At 49.0% G+C, this 17,488-nt stretch overlaps 1 pseudogene across 1 annotated transcript; it reads right to left on the bottom strand.

Annotated features, from left to right (window-relative positions):
* Window positions 1–15,015: 15,015 nt before the first annotated feature.
* Window positions 15,016–16,494, bottom strand: LOC309545548 (annotated as a pseudogene). The gene is made up of 2 exons: window positions 16,458–16,494; window positions 15,016–15,605 (listed from the first exon to the last, which is right to left on the bottom strand). The product of its transcript is annotated as an uncharacterized misc_RNA (transcript).
* Between the last annotated feature and the right edge of the window lie 994 nt (window positions 16,495–17,488).

The following is a 17,488-nucleotide window of genomic DNA, read 5'->3' as shown; positions in this document are numbered from 1 at the left end:
CAGGCGGTTGAACATTAGCAGTGTTGAATTCCAACGTGTCGGGCTGTCGCAAATCAAGCGCCTCACTGGCATGTTGTTTCGCCGCTGAATATCTGCAAAGTGCGCCATGGCCGTGTAGGAACGCCTGAAATGGCCACACACCTTCCTGGCCTGCTTGAGGACGTCCTGTAAGCCTGGGTACTTCTGCACAAAACGTTGCACAATCAGATTCAACACATGTGCCATGCACGGCACATGTGTTAACTTGCCCAAATTCAATGCCGCCAACAAATTGCTGCCGTTGTCACACACCACTTTGCCGATCTCCAGTTGGTGCGGGGTCAGCCACTGATCCACCTGTGCGTTCAGGGCGGACAGTAGTGCTGGTCCGGTGTGACTCTCTGCTTTCAGGCAAGTCAACCCCAAGACAGCGTGACACTGTCGTATCCGGCATGTGGAATAGCCCCTGGGGAGCTGGGGGGGTGCAGTTGGTGTGGAGCAAGACGCAACAGCAGAAGAGGACTCAGCCGAGGAGGTTAGCAAAGAGGATGGAGTAGGAGGAGTAGAGGAGGTGGCAGCAGGCCTGCCTGCAAGTCGTGGCGGTGTCACCAACTCCTCTGCAGCAGAGCCACGCATTCCATGCTTGGCAGCCGCCAGCAGGTTTACCCAATGCGCAGTGTAAGTTATATACCTGCCCTGACCGTGCTTTGCAGACCAGCTATCAGTGGTCTGATGGACCCTTGCCCCAACACTGTGTGCCAGACGGGACATGATTTCCTTTTCCACAATAGAGTACAGGTTGGGGATTGCCTTTTGTGAAAAATAATTTCGGCCGGGTACCTTCCACTGCGGTGTCCCAATAGCGACAAATTTTTTGAAGGCCTCAGACTCCACCAGCTTGTATGGTAAAAGCTGGCGGGCTAAGAGTTCCGACAAGCCAGCTGTCAGACGCCGGGCAAGGGGGTGACTCTGTGAGATTGGCTTCTTACGCTCAAACATTTCCTTGACAGACACCTGACTGTGGGCAGGTGACGAGCAGGAACTGCTGAAGGTGAGAGGCGGAGGGGCGGGTTGTTGAAAGGGGGCATGGAGGACAGCAGTGGTTGACGTGGCTGAAGATGCTGGACCAGGAGGAGGATGGTGGCTTTCAGTTTGTGTGCTGCTTTTACTCGTGTGTTGATCCCATAGGCGTTTGTGATGTGAGATCATGTGCCTTCGCAAAGCAGTTGTACCTAGGTGGGTGTTGGACTTCCCACGACTCAGTTTCTTTTGGCACAGGTTACAAATGGCATCGCTGATATCAGAGGCAGACACACAAAAAAAATGCCACACTGCTGAGCTTTGCAAGGACGGCATTCTGGTGGTGGCAACAGCTTGCGTTGATTGGCGTCCTGTCTGGCTGACCCCGGGTGCCGAATCTACATGCTGTCTGACTGTGCCACTAGCTCCTTGCGATGACCTCCTCCCCCTGCTTCCAACTCGTCTCCTCCTCCTCTCTGTCTCCCCATCTGAACTTTCCCCCTCTTCTTCTGCTCTTCGAGCAGGCACCCAGGTGACATCCATAGACACATCGTCATCATCAGCCGCTTCACTTGACAACTCAGCAAAGGCAGCAGCAGCAGGTACAACATCATCATCATCATCATCACAATGTACGTCCATGTGTATAATGCTGCCTGACTGAGACATATCCCCGTTATCTACATCCTCTGGCACTAATAGTTGCGCATCACTTATTTCTTCCAACTGATGTGAAAATAACTCCTCTGATGGATCAAGTGAAGCAGCTGTGGTGCTAGTGTTGGTGGTGGTGCCGGCGGGCTGGCGAGTGGTAAATTGAGAGGTGCCCGAAGCTGAGCTGGAGGAGGATGGTACATTAAGGTTCCGAGCGGAAGCTGTAGATGATTGGGTGTCCTGTGTAAGCCAGTCAACTATGGCCTCAGAATTTTTTGAGTTCAGGGTCTGTGGTGGCCTCTGAACACTGGGCATTATTCTAGGGCCTAAGGAAATCACAGCACCACGACCACGACGGCCCTTGCGGGGTGGCCTGCCTCTGCCTGTCATTTTTTTTAATGTGTTGTTACTGTTGTACTATGAGTGCAAGCTGCTGTGCCACCTTATATATCAGTGGTGGGTGGGCAGTGGCACAGTACACTCTCTGTGGACCTGACAGCAGTCACTGGCACCCAGGCAACTGCAATTTAAAAAATATATATATTTTTTTTTTACTTTGCAAGCTGCTGTGCCACCTTATATATCAGTGGTGGGTGGGCAGTGGCACAGTACACTCTCTGTGGACCTGACAGCAGTCACTGGCACCCAGGCAACTGCAATTTAAAAAATATATATATTTTTTTTTTACTTTGCAAGCTGCTGTGCCACCTTATGTATCAGTGGTGGGTGGGCAGTGGCACAGTACACTCTCTGTGGACCTGACAGCAGTCACTGGCACCCAGGCAACTGCAATTTAAAAAATATATATATATTTTTTTACTTTGCAAGCTGCTGTGCCACCTTATATATCAGTGGTGGGTGGGCAGTGGCACAGTACACTCTCTGTGGACCTGACAGCAGTCACTGGCACCCAGGCAACTGCAATTTAAAAAAATATATATATTTTTTTACTTTGCAAGCTGCTGTGCCACCTTATATATCAGTGGTGGGTGGGCAGTGGCATAGTACACTCTCTGTGGACCTGACAGCAGTCACTGGCACCCAGGCAACTGCAATTTAAAAAAAATATATATATTTTTTTTACTTTGCAAGCTGCTGTGCCACCTTATATATCAGTGGTGGGTGGGCACACAGTGGCACTGCAGTGGGCACAGTACACTCTGTGGACCTGACAGTCACTGGCAGCCCAGGCAACTGCAATAATAAAAAATATTTTTTTTTTCAATTTATTGCAACAAGATGCTGTGCCACCGTATATATATCAGTGGTGGGCAGTGCACTGCAGTGGGTACAGTGCACTCTGTGGACCTGACACAGCACTCACTGCAATTATGACAGAGGAAAAAAAAAAATTTTTTTAAAATGCCAGGTACTGTGCCTGTGCCACCCGAAATGAGTGTGGTGTGCACACAGTACAGTCTGTGATAGGTCTGTGGCCTCTCACACACAGCGGGCAGGCAACTGCAGTGTATAATAGATATATATATATATATATATATATATATATATATATATATATATATATAGGAAAAACTCTATTACCAGTTACCAGCCCTTAAAAGGGCTTTTGGGGACGCTAAATATATATATATGTATATATATAAATAAAAAAAAAAAACCTCAATTACCAGCCCTTAAAAGGGCTTTTGGGGACACTAGATAGATAGATATATATATATATATAAGAAGAAACAACTCAATTACCAGCCCTTAAAAGGGCTTTTGGGGACGCTAGATATATATATATATATATATATATATATATATATATATATATATATATATATATATATATATATAAAAATTACACAAATACCAGCCCTTAGAAGGGCTTTTTGGGGTGCTGTCCTTACAGCAGTAGTGGACCAAGAACACTGCAAGACCAGGAACACTGACTAACTGTCCCTAGGTTAACAGCAGCAGCAGCAGCAGCTCTCTCCCTACTCTCACTACACACACTGCTTCAGAATGATCTAAGATGGATGCTGCCCTTGCTTATTTATAGGAGGTGGGAGGGTGTGGGAGGGAGGTATGCTGATTGGCTGGAAATGTGTCTGCTGACTGTGAGGTTCAGGGTCAAAGTTTGCCTCAATGATGTATTATGGGGGGCGGACCGAACATCGCATATGTTCGCCCGCAGCGGCGAACGCGAACATGCGAAGTTCGCCGGGAACTGTTCGCCGGCGAACAGTTCTATACATCTCTATTTACCTTTAGTCTGAAAAAAATGGACACGAAGCAATACATCCCGAGGCAGGTCCTGGGCAATAAAGCTGGGCTTGGGTATCCTGTGTATCCTGTCTTTCTCAAGCTCAGCTACTGAGAGAGATGGAACCAGCGCAGTAAAAAGGGTCTTGGCCATCTTTTCTAAGTTTTGCGGCAGCACCGACTCAGGGACACCCCTGAGCTTCAAGTTATTCCTGCGAGACCTGTCCTCCAGGTCCGCAACTTTGTCCTTCAACCAGGAGATGTCCTCAGAGTGGCTATTATGGGCAGCCACCAATGTGTTCAGAGATAGCGAGCACTTCTCGCTATCGTCGGGGATGGCGGGGTCGAGGAGCCCGAGGAGTTCCCGCTATCGGGATTTGCTACTTGCCTGAGCGGCAGAGATCCATCCCCTGGGAGGCTGCGGGATCGCTCACGCGGAGGCCGTTGTTGCTGGGGCGGGCTGGCGCCAGGATGCCTGGGACCGGCGGCGCTGGATATGAGAAATCCGTCCATCCGAGCGAAATTGTGGGCTCCCTTCTTGCCCTTCGCCATCCGGGACACCACCAGGAGGTATACAGAGGTGAGAGGGTCGTTCCGTGGGGTCAGTGTAGGCTGTAGTCTCGAGTGGCCGACGGAGCTGCAGGACTATGCGGCCATCTCTAGCGCCGTACGCCACGCCCCCCCCCCCCCCCTAACTGACATTTTTGACACTTTTGGGGGAACCAGTGACATTACTACAGTAATCAATGCTTAAAATATGCACTGTTACTGTAATAATTGGCAAGGAAGGGGTTAATAATGTTGGTGATCAAGGGGTTAAATGTAAGCCATGGGGAGTGAGTCTAACTGTGGGGGGGTTGGGCATGTGAGATGATCACAGAGACATGCGATCCTATATAGCAGGATCACATATCCTGATGTGATCATTGCAGGGAAAAGGACGGACGGCTGTTTTTACATCAGCCAACCGCCCTTCTCTCTAAGCGTGGGGAGATCGCCGGTGTCAGGCGGCAATCAGAGCAGGCTTCCCCACTGACGATTGGGGGCGGGCTCGCCCTCTAGCCTCCAGAGAGCAAGCGACGTAGAGCAGTAAGGGCCCTTTCACACGGGCGTTCCGTATGTCCGCAAATCATCCTATTTTTTTGCGGATGATTTACGGACATAATGAATGTCTATGGCATTGCGGATGTCAGCGGATGACCATCCGCTGACATCCGATTTTCTTCCTACCAGTTCTGTTCCGTTTTTTGGAACGGAACAGAACCCTATTTTTCCTCCGTTAAAAAAACGGAAAGGAAGCAAAATCGGATGTCAGCGGTGTCATCCACTGACATCCGCAATGCCCATAGACTTACATTATGTCCATATAGCATTGGCAAACGGATGGGATGATATGCGGACATACGGAGCGGATGACACAAGTGTCATCCACTCCGTGAAAATAAAAAAAAGGACCGGAGCGGAGCCAAAAAACTGAACGGCCGTGTGAAAGAGCCCTAAATCTGCAGAGGGCAGTCGTAAAGTGGTTAAATGCTGCAATAGAGAGTAGATTGCTCACTGAACATGATCTTCCCTTGCCAACTTGTCTTGGTTGTTTGACTGAAAAAATGTCCTGATAACATTGAGTAAACACTTACTTTTGGAGAAGAAGAATTTCAGAAATTGTCTACTAAATTCCAGTTGAATGAAAAGAAAATGATTTGTGTTTTCCAAGAGAATTTGCTGCCTCAAACTATGACTTGACCCAATGACTTCTTAAAAATACTATCAACGTGTCCTGATTTCATCTAGTGAGCATAAAAGAGGATTTACACAAATTAACTTAATGGTTACAGAGCATACCTTCTAACAAAAACCATTTCAGGACTACTGTTCCTCCTTGCCATTGTTTTGACCCCTCTAAATATGTGGGATAATATCTACCTCATGGTTATCATGCTGCTATTTATGTAAGAAGTGGAAAGAGAGACTGAGAATGTACCTATGACAAGAATGTTAAAATCATGTGGAAGTGTCCCTGAGGTTACATTTAAGCAGGGCCGGAGCTACCTATAGGCGAGGTAGGCGTCGGCCTACAGGGTACATCAGTCAGGCACACCAAACTCAGGTGCGCTGCAGCGCCGTGCCACTAGCGAGAGGCCTCGTGGCTGCCTAATTTGCCTTTCTGTGTGTGTGGGAGGGAAGGTCCCCTGATCAGTGTCCGCATGTCCGAACAAAAGCTGGCTTCCCTGGGCACCCTTTCCACTGTTTATGGCTGCTTAGACACTGCATCACGCCCACCACACTCTCTGCCAAATAGTGGTTTCCTCACACTGCAGAGCCCTGTTCCCTGTATTAAATGTTGGCTCTGCTGACATCTTCCTCCCCACCCACCACGTGTGCCTGGCTCCCTGTACTATGTGAGAAGCATGAAAAAGCAGGGAGGAGGGGTGAGACCAGAGATGACAGGGGTGACTAGGACCGGACACAGGGGAGCTGTGTCATTGCTGCTCATTATCATAGTGTCTCTGTACAGCATTGTCTATGGGAGCTGTATAGTGTGTGCTGGGGCAGACTGAATCTGTATTAGGACAGACCTGAAGTATGGATATGGGGTAGGCACTTCAACTTACTGCTCTGTCATCTATTCTCTGCAGTCTCTGACCATCTCCTGTATCATGGCCGCACACTCTCTGACCATCTCCTGTATCATGTACGCACAGTCTCTGACTATCTCTTGTACCATGTCCGCACAGTCTCTGACCATCTCCTGTATTATATCTGCACAGTCTCTGACTATCTCCTGTGTCCTATCTGCACAGTCTCTGACCGTCTCCTGTATCATGTCCGCACAGTCTCTGACCATCTCTTGTATCATGTCTGCACAGTCTCTGACCATCTCTTGCACCATGTCTGCACAGTCTCTGACCATCTCCTGTATTATACTGTAGCCACACAGTCTCTGACCATCTCTTGTATCGTGTCCGCGCAGTCTCTGACCATCTCCTGTATTATGGCTGCACAGTCTCTGACCATCTCTTGTATCGTGTTCACACACTCTCCTACAATCTCCTGTATTATGGCCGCACAGTCTCTGATCATCTCCTGTATCGTGTCCGCACCATCTCTGACCATCTTTTGTATCGTGTCCGCACAGTCTCTGACCATCTCCTGTACCATATTTGCACAGACTCTGACCATCTCCTGTATTATGGACACACAGTATCTGACCATCTCTTATATTGTGTCCGTGCAGTCAATGCAGTGGTGTATTTAGGTTTTGTGCTGCCCTAGGCCTAACTAAACTCGTGCACCCCCTAATTTAAATTAGACCCGCCTCTTTCTGCCAAGAACACACCCCTTCCTGTTTAAGACCCCCCCCCCGTCATCTGCAAACCACACCCCTTCCTCTTTATGCTTCACCAAGGCAGCAGCTGGTGTGAATGAACCCTAAGCTGTGTTGAGAGGCTTTTGCTTGCTTCAAGTAGATTTTCCATACCTATGCAAGTCTATTGGAATGCAAAATCTGCATTAGACACAGGCAGGCCCGGACTGGGACAAAAAATAGGCCCGGGCATTTTGGACTGAGCAGCCCGCGAGGGGGGGGGGGGGGGGGGCGTTCGTCGGGATGGTTGATGACAGATACATAAAAAACAACTGTCAGCTTCATATAAAGTAACTGCTGTAAACCGCTTGAATAATAGTAAGAAATCAAGTGAGTTTTTCACCTTCACAAATCAGATCACCCCAATTCCTGCACCATCACACCTCAGATCAGTCCCAATTCCTGCACTATCACACCTCAGATCACCCCAATTCCTGCACCTTCACACCTCAGATCACCCCAATTCCTGCACCTTCACACCTCAGATCACCCCAATTCCTGCACTATCACACCTCAGATCACCCCAATTCCTGCACCTTCACACATCAGATCATCCCAATTCCTACACTATCACACCTCAGATCACCCCAATTCCTGCACCTTCACACCTCAGATCAGTCCCAATTCCTGCACTATCACACCTCAGATCACCCCAATTCCTGCACCTTCACACCTCAGATCACCCCAATTCCTGCACTATCACACCTCAGATCACCCCAATTCCTGCACCTTCACACATCAGATCATCCCAATTCCTACACTATCACACCTCAGATCACCCCAATTCCTGCACCTTCACACATCAGATCATCCCAATTCCTACACTATCACACCTCAGATCACCCCAATTCCTGCACCTTCACACCTCAGATCACCCCAATTCCTGCACCTTCACACCTCAGATCACCCCAATTCCTGCACCTTCACACCTTAGATCAGCCCCTGGTAGGTTGGCACTGGCAGCAACAATTTTATTCAAATCAGGATTTCTTCTGCAAATAGGCTGACCTGGCACTGGCAGGCATAGTACTAGACTAGTACTATGCCTGGCTGCCATTGCCAGGCCAGCCTATTTGCAAAATAAATCCTGATTTGAATTAAATTGTTGCTGCCAGTGCCAGCCTATTTGCAGAAGAAATCCTGATTTCTTTGAATAAAATTGTTGCTGCCAGTGCCAGCCTACCCTATCTGCAAAAGAAATCCCTAAGTAGAAGTCACTCCTCTCTCCAGTCCTCCACTTACCTTGGGTGGGCTGTGCGGTGTGGCTGCAGAGTGTTCCCGCTGGACATAGTACAGGAGATGGTCAGAGACTGCAAACATGATACAAGAGATGGTCAGAGACTACGGACCTGATACAAGAGATGGTCAGAGACTACAGACATGATACAGAAGATAGTCAGAGACTGAGGACATGATACAGGAGATGGTCAGAGACTGAGGACATGATACAGGAGATGGTCAGAGACTGCAGACATGATACAGGAGAGACTGCAGATGTGATACAAGAGAAGGTCAGAGACTGAGGATATGATAGAAGATAGAAGGACACTTCTATGACACTTCTGTGATCTCCGGGGGGCCGGAGAGCACAGGGAAAGCAGATAGCACTGGAGGAGCTGAAGGGCAAGGGGGGGGGGGGGCTGGAGAGAATTAAAGGGGGGGTTTGGAAAGCATTGCAGGGGGGTTGGAAGGCGCAGGGTGTGGATAGCACTGGGGGCGGGCGGGCAGGGAAAACCAGGGGGATGGAGAGCATGGGGGGGGGACTTCCAACATGCTACTAGCCAGGTGCACCTAATAAAGGGGCTGGTGAGTGTATATGCATGCATGTGCAAACAGACCAAGTAGCACCCCTCAATTCACCCCTTGATCTCACACACCTCGGAGTGCCACCAGATGGAACAAAAGGTAGGAATACCCCATGACACCCAGGTGGATCCGAGACGGTGCCAGGCCAAATGCAGAGGAGGTCTACAGACAGATGTATGCAGCTAAATGGCTGTGTGAAGGAGGCCTATGGCGTCATTTAGATGTGTGGTTGAGCACATCACTTATAGATATGAATGAGACTGTCAGCACGGGGAACACCTGTACATCCCTGTGTGGATACAAATGGCTCTCTATGTGGCATGGATTAAGAATGTCGCCTTACATCCCGTGATGTATCCCTGCAATGATGCAGGCTTACACTAGAAACTATCCAACATGTTTTTAGCCAATGGGGACCTGTCAGAAATGCTTTGTGAACATGTGAAATGCGGCGTACTTGTTCAGCAAAACTGGGGTGAGATGTCGTCAAATCACCTCAAGCCAATCACCCCTGAAGAGCGATCTGAACGTGAATTGCTCATCAGAGGAGCGGTGGATTTACACACAGGTCTGAACCTGGCCACACATGGTCACATTTTGATCTGTCCAATATAAAGAATGTCCCAACATTATAGTATGAGGTCCTGTCTATCCATCCAATTGCAATGACAGGCACACTGAGAATGTAGGCTGCGGGCAGCAATGTGTATATTGGATATGACATGGTACATGACTGGTCGGCCAGATGTGCTGATGACAGATGGGAGAGGTCGGTGCTCTCACACACACTATGTAGGTCATGTCCAGGGCTCAGGTGATCACATACAGTCAGCGCTCCAGAATGACAGGCAGATGGCTCATCCAGGAGCGGGGCCCGCTGGGAATTGTAGTTCGAATCCCTGCATGACTCATAGAGTGGCGCTGTGTGCAGACTACATTTCCCAGCATGCAGTGTGGCCCGGCCAGCCCGGGATGAATGGAAGCAGTGTGATCAGTGCGCCCTCCTCCCCTGGTCGTGCATAGCACTCCCGGTGACCGGCCGGAGTTCCGCACATGACCGCACATCGCCGGGGCCCTCCCCCCACCCGGGTGACACATAGTCATATCGAGCAGGACACCGGCGCGGCGGGAGGAAGCACACTTACATACTTCAGGCAGGAACATACTTCTCTTGACTTAAGTTCCGGCTCCGCTGCCAATCAGCCTTCTGCTCAGGGGGGTGTGACTCACACCCCCCCTGAGCAGAAGGCTGATTGGCAGCGGAGCCGGTGTACCTGGCAAGTACAGCGGCCGCGGCCACTGCAGTGAGGGAAATGAAAGTCTGACTTCTACTGTGAGGAGTCGGACTGAGTGAGAGCCGATGCCGCGGCCCACCGGGAATATGCCCGGTGTGCCCGATGGTCAGTCCGGCCCTGGACACAGGTAAATGCAGGTCAGAAGGAGGTCAAATGCACCTGTCAATGAACTCTGAATGATCACTGAAACATCTCAAACTGATGTCAGAACAAATGCCAGTGCCAAGTGATAACAAAAGCAGTTCCAGTGGTGGAAGTGCTCATATTCACCTGCTAAAATACCCCTAAATTACATCACATTGGGCCAGCAGATAGGGTTGGACTAAATCCATATTTGTGGATTATTGGACATACAATGCTGATCTGACAACACAGGTACCGCTCTTGGCTGTCAGTGCCACTTATCGCAGGAGGAATACTGGGGATGTGGACCTGCCCAACTACAGTTCCGTTTGAAGGTGGTCATGTGACATTCACAAACCAGTTTAATAGTCAAAGCCAAAAATGACTTCAAAATATGTCAACACACAGACTAAAAGATCTTTTACCTGTGTATGTTTAATAACAATACATTTTGCTAATTAAAACAGGATTAACTGGCATTAAGATGTTCCTATAGATAAAAACCTAAGACAAATCACCAGGTTGCAAAAACCATGAGCAAACTAAGTATATGTTCCAGCTTTACTTCTCATCCAGAAGACTACAAAAGCCCGGTATGCGGAGCATTTGGGTGCTAAGACCTGCTGCCAGTGCCACACTTACTAGTATTGGCGGCCGCCAGTTCTATTAAGTGCGGCCACTGGTCTTTGCAAACGTCAGGCCAGTCATCGGCCGCCAGCCAGTATTATCATACTGGCAGCAGTGTGGCCGCTTTATTGCGCCAGACCGATTTGCCTCCTAGGCCCTGCCACCTGGCCCAGTCCGGCCCATAAGACTGGCGCTACACTAAAAGTGTAGCACAAGCGGTGGGGACTCTTTTCGTGCAGGAGCTGGGAGGAGGCTGTCTTTTTCATGTGGGGGGCGGCTTTTTTGCTGCCCCCCTGCAAAGTGCCACCCTAGGCCTGGGCCTTGTTGGCCTAGGCCAAGATACAGCGTTGAGTCAATGACCATCTCCTGCGTCATGTCTACACAGTTTCAGACCATCTCTTGTATCATGTCTGCACAGTCTCCGACCATTTGTTGAATCATGTCCGCACAGTTTCTGATCATCTCGTGTACCATGTATGTACAGTCTCTGACAATCTCCTGTATTATGGCCGCACAGTCTCTGACCATCTCTTGTATTGTGTCCGTACACTCTCTGACCATCTCCCATATTCTGGCCACACAGTCTCTGATCATCTCCTGTATCATGTCAGCACATTCTCTGACCATCTTCTGTATCCTGTCTGCACAGTCTCTGACCATCTCATTTATTATGGCCACACAGTCTCTGACCATCTCCTGTATCATGTTCGCACTGACTCTGACCATCTCCTGTATTATGGCTGCACAGTCTCTGACCATCTCTTGTATCATGTCCGCACAGTCTCTGACCATCTCTTGTATTATGGCCGCACAGTCTCTGATCATCTCCTGTATCGTGTTCGCACTGTCTCTGACCATCTTCTGTATCATGTTCGCACTGTCTCTGACCATCTCCTGTATTATGGCCGCACAGTCTCTGACCTTCTTTTGTATCATGTCCACAAAGGGTAGCAGTCATTAAAAAGGTGGGGAAAACATGGATAGGGCAAAGGAGGGAGTCAGGGTGGAGCCAAGGGGCAACAAAATGTGGTTTCACCTAGGGTGTCGAAAGTCCTTGCACCAGCCCTGTTGGTAAGTGCTGTATATTTCCTATGATGTGTACGTTTTGCTGCCTTTCTTGTTATTACAGTAAACCCCCGTTATATCGGGGTTCAGTTTTCACGGTCCCGGTATTTTGTGTTTTTTTTTTCTGTAAGACCTATTAATATTATTTTACTAATTAAATCATTGTTAATAAAGTATTTTTGTGTTTTCCATTGCTCTTGCTCTGTCTCTCAGTATCTTTAAATGTGTTTTAATTGTTTTAAAAGTGTGTTTAAAGCGGAGTTCCACCCTAAATTTATACTTACCTCCATCTTCTCGCTCCGGGTCACCTGAAAAACAAATGGATAATCGCAATTTTTTTTTTTTTTTTTACTTACCTCGTATAGAAGAAAATATACTTACCTTACTTCCTTCTTCCTCCCCTCGGCGGCCACGGCGATTCGTCACTTCCTGACTTTGCAATGATTCCTGGGAGCTGAACGTCATCGCTCCAAGGAATCAATGCGCCTGCACCGGCCCCGACGTCAGTTCCGGTGCGCGCGCGTCATTCCCTTCTAAACAGATTCTGGGCATCCCCAGAAGCTGTGGAGGGATGACGCGCGCGCACCGGAACTGACGGCGGGGCCGGTGCTGTGCATCGTGGGACCGAAGAAGACGGAAGAGGAGGCAGAAGAGGATCGCGCTGGCTTCAAGCTGCCCACACCTGATATGGCAGCGCTGGACAATACTTTTGCAAGGTAAGTATTTCTCCTAACAGGTAAGTGCAACCCGGGACAGATCAGAGGCTAGCCATTGTGGAATGTACTAGCCCTGACTGTCTGGGGGGTATTTTTATTAAAAAAAAATGTCCCAGGGTGGAACTCCGCTTTAAAGACCTTAAGATGCTTTTAAAAGTACAGTGAAAGTTATAAAAACATGCCTAGAGTGTATTTAAATAGGGTATTTCTATTTCGTGGATTTTCACTTATTGCGGGTGGGTCTGGAACGTAACCCCCGCGATGGAGGGGGGTTTACTGTATTAACAAATTCCACCAATTTTCAGTCACAATTCAAATGTTACTTGTTTCTATATTCTCTAAAAGGGGCAATGCTCAGAGTTTGGTGGGGTAAGAAGACCAGGGTGACTTGGGGAAAAAGTGTACTTGCACCTTTTCCCTAAGAAAAAAAAACCTGGACATACTTTCTATGAAGAGAGAAAGGACCTCAAGGCAGTAGAAAGTCACAGATTATATGGGTGCAAACATTCTAAAGTAAGTGACATATCACCAGTCTTACAAACTGGGCAGAATATGATTGTTTCTACTGCCACCTGCTGATCAAATGAGAGAGTGAAAGATGAGTTTTTGTTCTATATAAGAGATGTTTTGATCGCTGTGTCTCTTGCACAGTAATACAATGCAGTGTCTTCAACTTTCATGTTGTCCATTTTCAGATACAACATGTTATTACTGTTATCTCTGGAGACTGTGAATCTTCCTTTAACATCATCATGATAATATATGCTACTCGATCCTTGGTCAATAAGACACAACCATTGTAATTTTCCTCCAATCTGTCTGACCCAACCCATCCAGTAGCTGCTGAAAGTGAATCCAGAAGCTTTACAGGTCAGTGTGTGAGAGTTCCCCGGCTTTATCACCGCTGGGTCTGACTGGGTAAGTTGTTCTGCAGACTGGACACCTGAAATTACACAATATAATGTCATATATGAGCAAAAATGTCACTTTATCTCTATGATGGAATTTTCACCTGTGGGATTGTCTCACCTGATAACCATATCGCTGCAATAAAGAGGCTCAGTAAAGTCTTCATTATTGTGATTAATTTGTATGTGTGCATTTGTGTGATGTCTGTACATATCATCTGCCTATATATGAGAGAACAGGAAATGGCATCATATACTTTGCATGGCATATTACATATATGGATGTGTTGGGCTTCTATCAACGTGTGATTAGCAGAAAAGGCACCAAGATGTTGATGAACCATCTGCTTTTATTATTTTAGCTCTTTCTGTTAAGAAAATTATAATGTACACAGTGGGGTTGTAAAAAAAAAAAAAATACTGGCAATATATTTTTTTATGATTAAACCTTTGTTGTCATTAAGCTAAATAATATATTTTTGAAACAGTTAATATATTATATAAATTCAAATTAAATAAAGTTGTTGATACCCATAGCAACAAACCTGATTTTTTCTTTTAGGCGCCTTCCACATGCGGTGGGCTCCATTGGAGTCTCCCTGCTCAGTGAGTAATATGTCGGCTGATCCTCGCTGAGCAGGCGATTGGCTGGTCCACTCAATTTATGCAGAACAGACACAGCCTGCTCTTCTCTATGGGCAGTCAGATGTAAAGGGACCGCCTGTCCATTTACACCTGACTGTCTTCTAATCCACCAGACGTCTGTTTTTAGCAAATAGGATCAGATTGGATGTCGTCGGTGTCAACAGACACATGATTATTCCTGAGGCTTACTCCCTGTTAGCCCCAACCATATACTTAAACTAAACAAAATACCAGTGACACCAGTTTTGGAGAAAATTGGCCCGGTGGGCCATTTATTAACAAATAACCAAAATAACCAAAACACATTTTAACATAACCATAAATATTCCAGTACCATAAATAAGTTGTTGGTCTTGGGAGGCACAAGATTCCAATTAACCTGGTATCAGCGTAATCCGTTAAACGGTCCCCAGCCGCGCAACACCAGCTCAGGGACAACCCACTTGACCACTGATACCTCCTACCACTTCCGGTTAATATCCACTCTTAACCGGGATACCAGAGGGCTCCATACCTAGATGGGTCACCCTAAACACTTTTATACCAACACTGTTTTATACCGCCTCCAAAGACCCCCAACCGCCACCGCTCGCAGGCGTGACACCTTACAACTGCGAGCCCCTCCACAAACGCAAGGCACGCTGGACACCTTCCTGAATGCCGAGGAACCACAAATCCGTGCCCACTGCATTCAGGTGAACCCCATCCCCCCGCAGATACCGCCAGGTATCCACCTGCAACTCCCGATGCCTGACCACCAACCCCCCGTTCCTAATTACAAAACGGCTAACCGCCGCATTGACCTTGATGCGGGCCTTGTTCAATTTGGCGACCGACCTGGCCAAACGCCAAGCCTTGCGGCCGACAATCTCCGACCAGACCACCACCGTGTCAGGGAAGGCCAACCGTAACCGAAGAAAATTTAATGTCCCGGATGAGGTGGCGCATGGACCTGACCCCCAAATCATTGCCCCCCGCATGTAACACCAGAATACCAGGGGCTCTGTCCAACTGTACAAAACGATTGATCTCCGGCAGGACCCTGCACCAAAGCAACCCGGGACGCCAATCCACCGGACGGTGGCCTCCTCCTTTGTAAAACCCAACTGCCTCCCGTCATGCCGCACCTCAGCCCTCCTGGCCCCCCAATACACATACGAGTGTCCTAAGATCCACACGAGGCATGCAGCTCCCCCTGTAAAGAAAAACAGCACCACGGCAATGAAACATCAAAACAACCAGCCACCCCCCGAACCACACAAGCATCTAAACCAAATGAGGACGAACATACAAACGAAAACGAGAAGATTCCCACCTGCCTATCCGCCTCAACGTCGCTTCATCCACACCCCACCTGGCCGCCTCTGTAGCCGCCCCGATGCGGAAGGAGTGAGAAGCGTAACTACCTGCATCATGACCCAGCTCGGACAAGCACTTCCTAAACACAGCCACAAATTGGAACCTCGACAGAGCCGAACCATCCCTGTGCATCAAAAAGGATCCCACCACCGATGGACGCACCCGCCTGAACTCCTCCACCACCGCAACCGGGCAAAGAGAGGAACCCCCCCACCCGATACAGGCGCACATACACACCTCTGCCCACCTGGTCCGTCTTGGAACGTCTCAGAAAGATCACCACAGCCGAGGCAGAACAACTCACCTCCTCGTCTAGCAGTCCGCCGTGCACATTCCTAGAAGGGCTAACCAGTTCCCCAATGCGAAATGCCCCGTAGAAGGCCAAAACAAAAGCCGCTGTAAACAAAAGCGACTCATATACCGAGGAGCAGGTGCACCCCAACCTGCCCACCAACTCCCCCAGCAGGTGAAAGGAGACCGGCCTACGCCCATCCGGGCGCCTCACACCCCTCCTGTACCCCTTCAAAGCCTGCCGTACCGCAAAATCCTTGGTAAAGTCTTCCAACCCAGACATTTTGAACAAGAACGCCAAGCCAGCCAACTTCCGAGTGATGGCCGCCGCAGACACCCCTTGTTCAAAATTCAAGCAAACGAAATACAATAAAAGAGAACGAGAGCCCATACTCACCCCTTCCACTCCTGTCCGAGTCAACAAGGCCCGCCATTCCTCCCATACCTTTGAATACGCCGCCCAAGTGCCGGCGCTCAAGGACCGTCTGATCAAGTCGGTGGCGATCCCAAAGCAATCGTCCAGAGCTCCGATGGACAAGGCTCCCCCCGTTGCTCCGCAGCCGGCGCCAACTCCCGAAACCTGTCCATCTGAAAACGAGACAAAGAATCCGCCACCGAGTTGGTAACACCTGGGACATGCACGGCGTACAAGTAAACATTTAACTGCAAGCAACGCAAAACAAGATGGCGCAACAGCCGAATCACCGGCGGGAAAGCACCCGACAAGCTGTTAATGACCTGCACCACCCCCATGTTATCGCAGTGCAAACGCACCTTTTTGTCATGGAAGACCTCCCCCCACAACTCCACCGCGACCACCACGGTGGAACAGTTCCAACAGAACCAAGTTCCGCAAGAAACCTTTCTCCCGCCAAGTCGCCGGCCAGCGCTCGGCGCTCCAACGGCCCCCCAAGTAAGCACCATACCCCACGGATCCCGCAGCATCCGTGAACAAATCAATGTCCCAATTGCTGACCGGACCCCGCAGCCAAAGCGAACGACCGTTGTAGGCTGACAGAAAAACGTGCCAGACCCGTAAGTCGTCAACCAGGTCCGCCGACAGCGTGACAAAATGATGCGGAGAGCGGATCCCCGCCGTAGCGGCCGACAAACGGCGACTGAAGACCCGACCCATAGGCATGATCCGACACGCAAACGCCAACTTGCCGAGAAGCGACTGCAACCGCCGAAGTTGCACTTTTCGTTTCCCTACCAACAGGCAGATCTCCGCTTTAATGTCCCGCAACTTGTCATCCGGCAAGCGACATTCCATCGCCACCGAGTCAATGACAATGCCCAAAAAACTGATCGTGGTCCTTGGACCTTCCGTTTTATCAGCCGCCAAAGGAATACCGAAACGCTCCGCCACATGTTGCATGGAAGCCAACAAGACACCACACAAGGGAGAAGACGGGAGCCAATAAACAG

Source organism: Pelophylax lessonae (genome assembly GCF_965119305.1).
Source record: "Pelophylax lessonae genome assembly, chromosome: 1".
Taxonomy (NCBI): Eukaryota; Metazoa; Chordata; class Amphibia; order Anura; family Ranidae; genus Pelophylax; species Pelophylax lessonae.
This window is presented reverse-complemented; position numbering and strand designations above follow the sequence as displayed.